Below are 9,248 nucleotides of genomic sequence, written 5' to 3'. Positions count from 1 at the left end.
CACTTATAACTCATAATAGACGTTGTCTCATTAAGATTCTTTGTTAGGAAAAACCCTGTGGGAAAAATCCATAACTAGGGAAAGAGTACAACTATTATGTATCCTTATATGCTTAAAATCAACTGCCTCATTAAAAACCTTGTCAGGAAAAACCCGGTGGGATAAAAACCTGATCGAAGGGAAAAAGAGTGCAGCGCATATAATACTCCCCCTGAATTTAGCATACACCACGAAGATGACGCATTACAATTTTTTGGACTAATTCTTCAAATTTCTTCGCCTGAAGGGATTTGGTGAATAAATCTGCAAGATTCTCACATAATTGGATTTTTCGGATGTTGATCGTCCCTTCCTTTTGGAGGTCATGAGTGAAAAAGAGCTTTGGTGATAAATGTTTAGTTCTGTCTCCTTTGATGTACCCTTCGCTTACTTGGGTGATGCATGCAGTATTGTCTTCGTAGATGATAGTTGGATTTGTTGTTAGTGTTTGCATCCCACATTCTTCTTGGATATTCTTGATCATTGACCTTAGCCATACACATTCCCTTCCAGCTTCATAAAGAGCAATTAATTCTGCATGATTTGATGATGTGGCCGTCAAAGTCTGCTTCGTGGATTTCCAAGATATTGCATTACTTCCATAAGTGAATAGATTTCCGGATTGAGACTTAGCCTTTTTGTGGGTCTGATAGGTAGCCAGCATCTGCATATCCAATGAGTGACACATTAAGTCTCGACTGATAGAATAATCCGAGATCTTGTGTTCCTCGAAGATAACGTAATAAGTGTCTGACTCCATTCCAATGTCTCTTTGTTGGTGCATTGTTGTATCTAGCTAACAAGTTTACTGAAAAAGCTATGTCAGGTCGAGTATTGTTAGCCAAGTACATTAAGGCACCAATTGCACTTATATACGGTACTTCAGGACCAAGAATTTCTTCGTTTTCTTCTCGTGGTCTGAATGGATCATCTCTCTCATTCAGGGAACGCACTACCATTGGAGAACTTATTGGGTGGGCTTTGTCCATGAAAAAACGTTTCCGGATTTTTTCTGTATAGTTTGATTGATGGAAAAAAATCCCATTTCTTAGATGTTCCATTTGCAGGCCAAGGCAAAATTTTATCTTTCCGGTAGTGATGGCCACTGGTGCGGGCTGGACGGGCCGGACCATGGATCGTAGTGGGCTGGGCTGAGATTTCACAGCCCAGGACTGGACCGTGAAATTCATGGGCTGAACGGGCTGGTCTGTGGGCTGAAAAATCTTGGCCCACACCGGTCTGTTATTGGTTTTCACGGTTCATGGGTTTGGTGGGGTGGACCGGGCTGACGAGCCGGCATGAGAATTTTTTTTTCAAAATTATTTAATCATTGAAATTATTCATTATTGTTATATAAAATCTTTAAAATGAATTAAAAATATATACAAATATTAATATTAATGAATAATTTCATTATTTTTAAATTTTATTGAATTATAATATATGCAATTTGATTAGAATATATACAATTTGATTAAAATATACACAATTTGGTTCAATATTTACTTGGATTGGGCTGGTCTGGTACATGGGTCGGGTTGGACCGGTTTCATGGTCCGAGCTGGGCGGTTTTAGTAGTGAGCTTTAGTGGGCTGGGCTCAAGAAATCTGGTCCACGGCCCACCCACCAATTTCACGGTTCGAGCTGGGCTGGACCGGGCTTTTTGCTGGCCTGACCCATACGACCCACGAGGTGGGTTGGGCTGGATGGGCTGGATTGGCCCGCACTATTGGCCATCTCTACTTTCCGGGATCTTTCATCAAGTACTTTGCAGTCGCTTCAAGTTCTCTAGGAGTTCCGATAATGTTCAAATCATCGACATATACAGTAATGATGGCGAATCCTGATTTAGATCGCATATGAAAACACATGGACTAATTTGATTATTTTTGAATCCTTCTTTCAATAGGTATTAACTAAGACAATTATACCACATTCTTCCAGACTGTTTTAACCCATAGAGTGATTTTTTCAATTTTATTGAAAACATCTCTTTGGGCATGATTTTTGTAGTTTTAGTCTCGGAACTTTCATATAAATATTGTGTCAATGAGCCATCCAAATAGCGTCACTACATCCATTAATCTCATTTGCAATCCTTTCGAAACTGATAAACTTACCAGAAATCTTAGTGTAGTTGCATCGACTACTGGAGAATATGTCTCATCATAATCAATCCCTGCATTTGCGACAAGCCTTGGGCTACTAATCTTGCCTTATATCTAGTAACCTCATTTTTCTCATTTCGTTTTCTCACGAATACCCATTTGTACCCAACTGGTTTTACACCTTTTGGTATTTGGGTTATTTGACCGAATACTTCACGTTTTTCAAGTGATCTCAATTCTGCTTGAATTGCCTTTTCCATTTTGGCCAATCTTTTCTGCACGACATTCATCAACTGTATTTGGTCTACATCATTTTCATCGTATGTCATTTCAACCGCTATCGAGTAAGCAAAAATTTCATTCAAGACAACATTTTTCGATTCCATTGTCTCTTTAGAAACATAATTAATTGAAGTTTCATTGTTGTCTATGCTTTCATGTTCCTTTTCTTCTGGAACACGTTTTCTTCATTTTTGTTTTATATGCATCTCTGTTGGAGATTTATATTAATTTCGTTCGTTGTCTCCCCTTGCCTTTTCATTTTTCTCGGTTTTAAATCTTTAGAACCGGTGGTCTGCCACGTTTTCGACGTGCTATTGACTCATTTTCAATTGCCTTATTGTCATTAGGAATTTCAATCCGTTCCGGAGCATTCGCAGCAGGTACATGTGACTTTGTCACTTTCTTAGAATCTGTGAATGCATCTGGCAATTGGTTTGCAATACTTTGCAGATGAACAATTTTCTTGACTTCTTGTTCACATGAATTTGTTCTCGGGTCCAGAAACGACATTTGCGATGCGTTCCATGTAATTTCCGATTTTATATTTTGTGGGTCCACTTTCTCTCCCCCTAAGGATGGGAATACCGACTCATTAAAATGACAGTCGGCAAATCGAGCCGTAAATAGATCACCAGTTGTTGGCTCTAAATATTTGATAATTGATGGAGATTCAAATCCAACATATATTCCCATCCTTCTTTGTGGACCCATTTTAGTACGTTGGGGAGAGCAATAGGTACATGTACGGCACCCAAAAATTCTCAAATGTGAGATATTCGGTTCTCGACCGATACTAATTGTAATGGTGAGAATTTGTGATAGGTGTCGGCCTTAATCTTATCAATGTCCGCATGTAATATAGCATGACCCCAAGTAGTAGATAGCAATTTTGACCTCATTATTAATGTTTTGCAATTAATTGTAGTCTTTTGATTAATGATTCAGCAAGACCATTTTGTGTATGTACATGAGGTACAGGGTGCTCAACAATAATCCCAATAGACATGCAATAGTCATTAAATGTTTGGGATGTAAATTCCCCAGCATTGTCTAATCTTATTTTCTTTATTGTATGATCTGGGAATTGAGTTCTTAATCGAATTATTTGAGCCAAAAGTTTTGCAAATGCAACATTTCTGCTTGACAGAAGGCTCACATGTGACCATCGAGTAGAGGCATCAATTAATACCATGAAATAACGAAATGGTCCCATGCAGGTGAATAGGCCCACAAATATCTCCTTGAATTCTTTCTAAAAACATTGGAGATTCAGTGGCAATCTTATTTATAGATGGTCTGATTATCAATTTGCCAAGTGAGCATGCAGAGCATGTTAATTCATTTGACCGAGGAATTTTGACATTCTTTATAGAGTGTCCATTTGAGTTTTCAATGATTCTATGCATCATTCCTGTGCCGGGATGGCCTAATCGGTCATGCCATAGAGTAAATGATTTTCTATTATCTAACTTCTGGTTAGATATCATATTAATTTCAATCGGACGTATATCTATGCGATATAGTCCCGAGGAAATTGCTGGCAATTTTTCATAGATGTATTTCTTGCCGTTTTCTCTGCCGTTAGGCATATGAATTCCTCTTTGTTCACTGTCATTGTTTCCAAATGGTAACCATTCTGACGTACATCTTTGAAACTTATGAGGTTCCTTCGAGATTTACTCGAATATAATGCGTCATTAATTATCAATTTTGTCCCATTTGGAAATATAATGCAAGCTTTTCCAGAGCCTTCAATTAGCTTGGCTGTCCCAGAAATTGTACTAACATTTGCTTGGAATATTGTAAGTTTTGAAAAATACTCTTTATTTTTCAATATGGTGTGTGTTGTCCCACTGTCCAGGAGACATTGTTCTTTAATTCCAACTTCTGATGAATTCATATCTTCATAAATAATAAATACGATGATTTGTATAAGAAAAATACATATTTTTATAAATAATCAGGAACAAAACATGAAAGTGGATATTGAAGCAGTAAATAAACACATTAATGATTGTGATCTAAACAAATTATTTTCTCTTCAGCATCATCCATAAAAAAATCTGAAACATCAAGGCTGGGCATGGATGTAGTGGCTTCATTAACAAAGTTTGCTTCAGCATTTTTTCCTTTGTTTTTTATTGAAGCTTGATATAGATCTACCAAATGTTTGGCAGTACGACATGTGCGGCCCCAGTGCCCAGTCATGCCACATCTATGGCAAGTATCATTTCCTTTATAGGACGTCTGCTCTGATTTCCAGATGATTGTCCCCAATTTTTATCAGAATGTTTAAAATTATTATTTCTTGGGGAAAATCGGCCTCTTCCACGTCCACGCCCTCGGCCACGGTAATTACCACGTCCTCTCCCACGACCGTTGTAATTACCGCGTCCACCACTATGTATAGCATTTGCTTCTGGTGGATTAGAGCTTTCTATTGCATTTATCTCATGAGTGGCTGAAGACCCCGTAGGTCTAAGATTATGATTTTTCAGCAAAAGATCATTATTTTGTTCAGCCACAAGTAGTACTGAGATTAGCTCAGAGTACTTTTTGAAAGCTCTGAACCTGTATTGTTCTGCCAATATGATATTAGAGGCGTGGAAAGTGGAGAGCGTTTTGTTTATCATTTGCTCTTCTGTGATGGGATGATCACAATATCTTAACAATGATACAATTCTAAACAATGTTGAATTGTAATCACTGACCGTTTTAAAATCCTGAACCTCAATTGGTCCAGTCATAATGTGCCTTTGGGAGAAGCACATTTTTGTGATGCCCATATCTTTCATTTAGGCTATCCCATAGTTCTTTTGGATCATCCACAAGTAGATATTCATTTTTAAACTTTCATGTAAATGATGTCTTAGGAGGACTAAGGCTTTTGCCTTTTCTTGTACAGTCGCAATTTTAACTGATGCGGTGTTGTAGTTGCATCCCTTGTTGGGTTGTCACATCTTTAATTGTATGTTCCAGTCCTTGGGCCTTTAAATTCATTTGGGCGTCCACCGTCCATTCTAAAAACTTTTGCCCAGATAGATCTAGTATGTTAAATTGTCTTTTCACTAGATCTCCCATTCTTTTGACTACAAAAGGTAAATATTTGAAATTAGTAATGATGATAAATCACATATATATATTATCTCCCCCTGATTTATATCATTATTATTATAGATATAATAATCAACAAAAAAAAACTAAAAATAGCGTACAATAATAATGAAGCAAAAAAAAACACCAAAAATAGAAACAAAATACAACAAGCGAATAAACAAAAAAAACTTCCTAAAATGCACTTAAAGACAAAAAAAAATTGATATTCATGTGCATTTTTCGCCATTCTTCCGGGGGGAAAAATTTTTTTGTCTCCTATTTATGTATTAGGAGGTATATCATTAATGCATGAGGAGGAAAAAGAAACCGGCTATAAGAAATAAGTAGAGTTTATTTTCCTAAAATCCTCTTCAAAAGAAGATGAGGGTGGAGGGCAGTTGTTGTCGCGTTAAACATGGTGGCCGGAAGGTTGAGGAAGAAGAGAAAAAAAATTGTGGGTTTAGAGGAAAAAAAATCGGAAGAAGATAAGGGATGTGTGGTGAAAATGGGGATGGTAATCCGCTTTTATAGAGGGTTATCCCTAACTGTGCAGTTCATCTATAGTTAAAAATGTACAACACAATAAAATTTGGGAAATTCCCACTGGTAACCCTGTACTATGGAACAATTGCAATGGTAAACCGTTTTTCTTTTGAGTTTCAAAAATAACCCTATACTTAGTAATATTATACAACTGTGACATTAATGATGGTTTAATCGTTACTTCAACCATTAGTATTATTAGATTTTTCTTCACTATGATGAAGTATTGAAGAACATTTTATTTGTATTAGTTAATGTTGGTTAATCTGGGTTAGGTAAACCAATAATACTAATGGTTGAAGTAACGATTAAACCATCATTAATGTCACAGTTGTATAATATTACTAAGTATAGGGTTATTTTTGAAACTCAAAAGAAAAAAGGTTTACCATTGCAATTGTTCCATAGTACAGGGTTACCAGTGAGAATTTCCCATAAAATTTTAAGATTGACAAATATATATTAGAGCATGCTGGTAAATTGGTAATATAATATATGTAAAAAAAATAGAAGATTAGAGACAATAATATATTATAATGTTTTGAATGCTTGTTCCCTGCATACATACGGCATTATTGCACATATAAGAGATAATAATGTTATCACTTCACTAGGTTGTCCATATAGGTGGCAATAGAAAAAAAAATAACCTGTCCATATAGGCGGTTTAAGAGCAAATAAAATAAAATAACGTAAATAAAATGTCCTTGCCCTCCATGAAAGTGGCGTTATTATCAAATTATTTGTTTTCTGCGTTACCAGCATGGTGACGTTTACTACTATTTTCATCCTGTTCATCTCTATCTCTTTTATTACTTGCCGGATGTTGATTTTCAGTTGGTTGTATAGGAGGGTTATTATTGGTGTTGGAAACAGGGGTTTGTGGGTTTTCTCTAGTATGGGTATTTGTACCATTGTTACGGTTACTGGGTCGGGGCTGTATTACGATTCCCCTCGCTGGGTTGGTAGTGAATGGCACATTGTTTCTATCCAAAAATAAACACCCGAGACAGAGACATTGTGTAAAACAATGTTAAACTGTTACTTTGTTGATCCATGTTCGGATAGTAAAGAGTTGGGCTTGGAGAAAAAAAATTTAAAACTTAAAACAGAATGGATGTAAAGATTTTAAAGATACCTGAAAAAAAAATTCGGTAGAACACTCGTGCTGATAACGTGTTGTGAGAAAAATGGAGAGAGAAGTTATGTAAATATATCAGAGAGTATTGTTATTCGTATTGATGTGTAAACTGATTTCTTACATCGATGGTATTTATAAGCAAAGTTTTCTACTGTGCACAATTGTAAGATTTTCAACACGGAAGAAAAATTACCTGACATGCATTAAATGCACGCTAGGAAATGTGGACTTCACATATATGTGAACAGCGGAAATGTTCATTCCACTGTTTCTCAACATTTTTATTATTTTATATTATATTTTAGTTATTTAAGTTGATTTTGATATTTTAATTATTTAAGATAGTTAGACTCTTTTTTTATATATTTAAGAAATGTAATTGATTTATGATAGTGTATTGTTTAGGAGTATTTTAACTAAATACCCGATTATTCGTGTATCCATGTGAGTATTCTCATGTGTTGCCATGCTTAGGGGTGTTCATTAAAAACCGAAACCGAAATACCGTACCGAAATACCGAAAAACCGGTCTAAATGGGTGGTTACCGTACCGACAAAAAAAAGTTTGAACGGTACGGTTACCGAACCGAAAAAATTAGCGGTTAAACGGTACGGTTACGGTTATGATTTTTGAGTAAACGGTTAACCGAAATACCGAAATTTTTTTTTCTCTATTTAATTGTTGTGAAACATTTTCAACAATTACATTAATTCTAATATTTGTTGCTAAGTTACAACAATTAGAGGAAGTATGTAATTATTTAGAAACTCTAGTACTAATATAAACATTATAATTAGGAAATGAAGTGAATTCTTAGTGTTAGTTATGTTTTCCAATTGATTTATTATCCACTTTATAATACATTTTATATTAGAGTATATATAATATTAAAATATATGCACAAAAAAATTGAAAATATATATTTACATTAAGTAAAACATAATAGTATAACTTAAACAACGGTTAATGGTTAACCGGAAAACCGTACCGAAAAAATGGTTAACCGCTTAGGCGGTAACCGGTTTAAACGGTTACGGTTACGGTTCGCAAAAAGAGCGTACCGAAACTTCCGGTTACCGAACCGAAATATTGTTTCGAGACGGTTAACCACCCATGAACACCCCTAGCCATGCTGGTAGCAAGTAAGGTGATTTGCGAGTCGACCCATAATAGTTAGGTACCCGCAAAATTGCCATCACTTTTTTTTATATAACCAATATCAATGAAATGAAAAGCTCTAAAAGAAGTCACTGTCATGAGTGTCAATTGTCGATTCACGTTAATCACACTGTTTTGGGTTAATACCATAAGTGGCAACATGCCAACTCTAATCCTGATTCCCCAAATAGAGCTACTACTAAACTAGCATATAACGTAAATGTTATCACTTGCAGATTACATCACGACTAATTTGCCGATAATACGTTGATTCATCTAATCCATTTTGAAAAATGTTGGTTCATCTTATTATTAATTCTTTCTTTTCTTGCTAAAAGTCATATGCACAACAGTGAGAATGTGAGATACTAATATAGCTAATAAGCAAACTTAATACAAATTTCCCAATTGTTTATAAGAAGAAATTACAATTACTGTGAAAAAAGACAACGAAACTAGAAAAAAAAAATATAAAGATGTGGGTATGCAGGGTTCCAGCTTAATTAAACACAGTTAACCTATTATCCAACCGCTTCTTGTCTCTTTTTCGATTTGAGTATCAGGGCCTCAAAAATGAAAACTTCATATATATTACCCGCCTTTTGTTACGGGTGGACGTGTAAAACATGTCGGGTTGACGTGTTGGGCCTTTCAAAATACCCCTATTTTACTTACAATTTGGTTCTTGAAGTAGAGCAATGTAGTTTGTAACTCTAAGTTATGAAACATTAGGGTATAAATCTTCCAAATGTGTCAATCATATACTTTTCAATTTTTTTGAAAAGATAAAAATATTATCTTGTTTTTTTTTCTCATATATACTAATTACTGAGATTGTAGCTATTTGGTCAATGTTGGGTTTGATGAATTGAAACAACAT

Source organism: Beta vulgaris, chromosome 9, assembly GCF_026745355.1.
Source record: "Beta vulgaris subsp. vulgaris cultivar EL10 chromosome 9, EL10.2, whole genome shotgun sequence".
In the NCBI taxonomy this organism is placed as follows: domain Eukaryota; kingdom Viridiplantae; phylum Streptophyta; class Magnoliopsida; order Caryophyllales; family Amaranthaceae; genus Beta; species Beta vulgaris.
The sequence above is the reverse complement of the archived record's forward strand: the minus strand, read 5'-3'. Positions refer to the sequence as shown.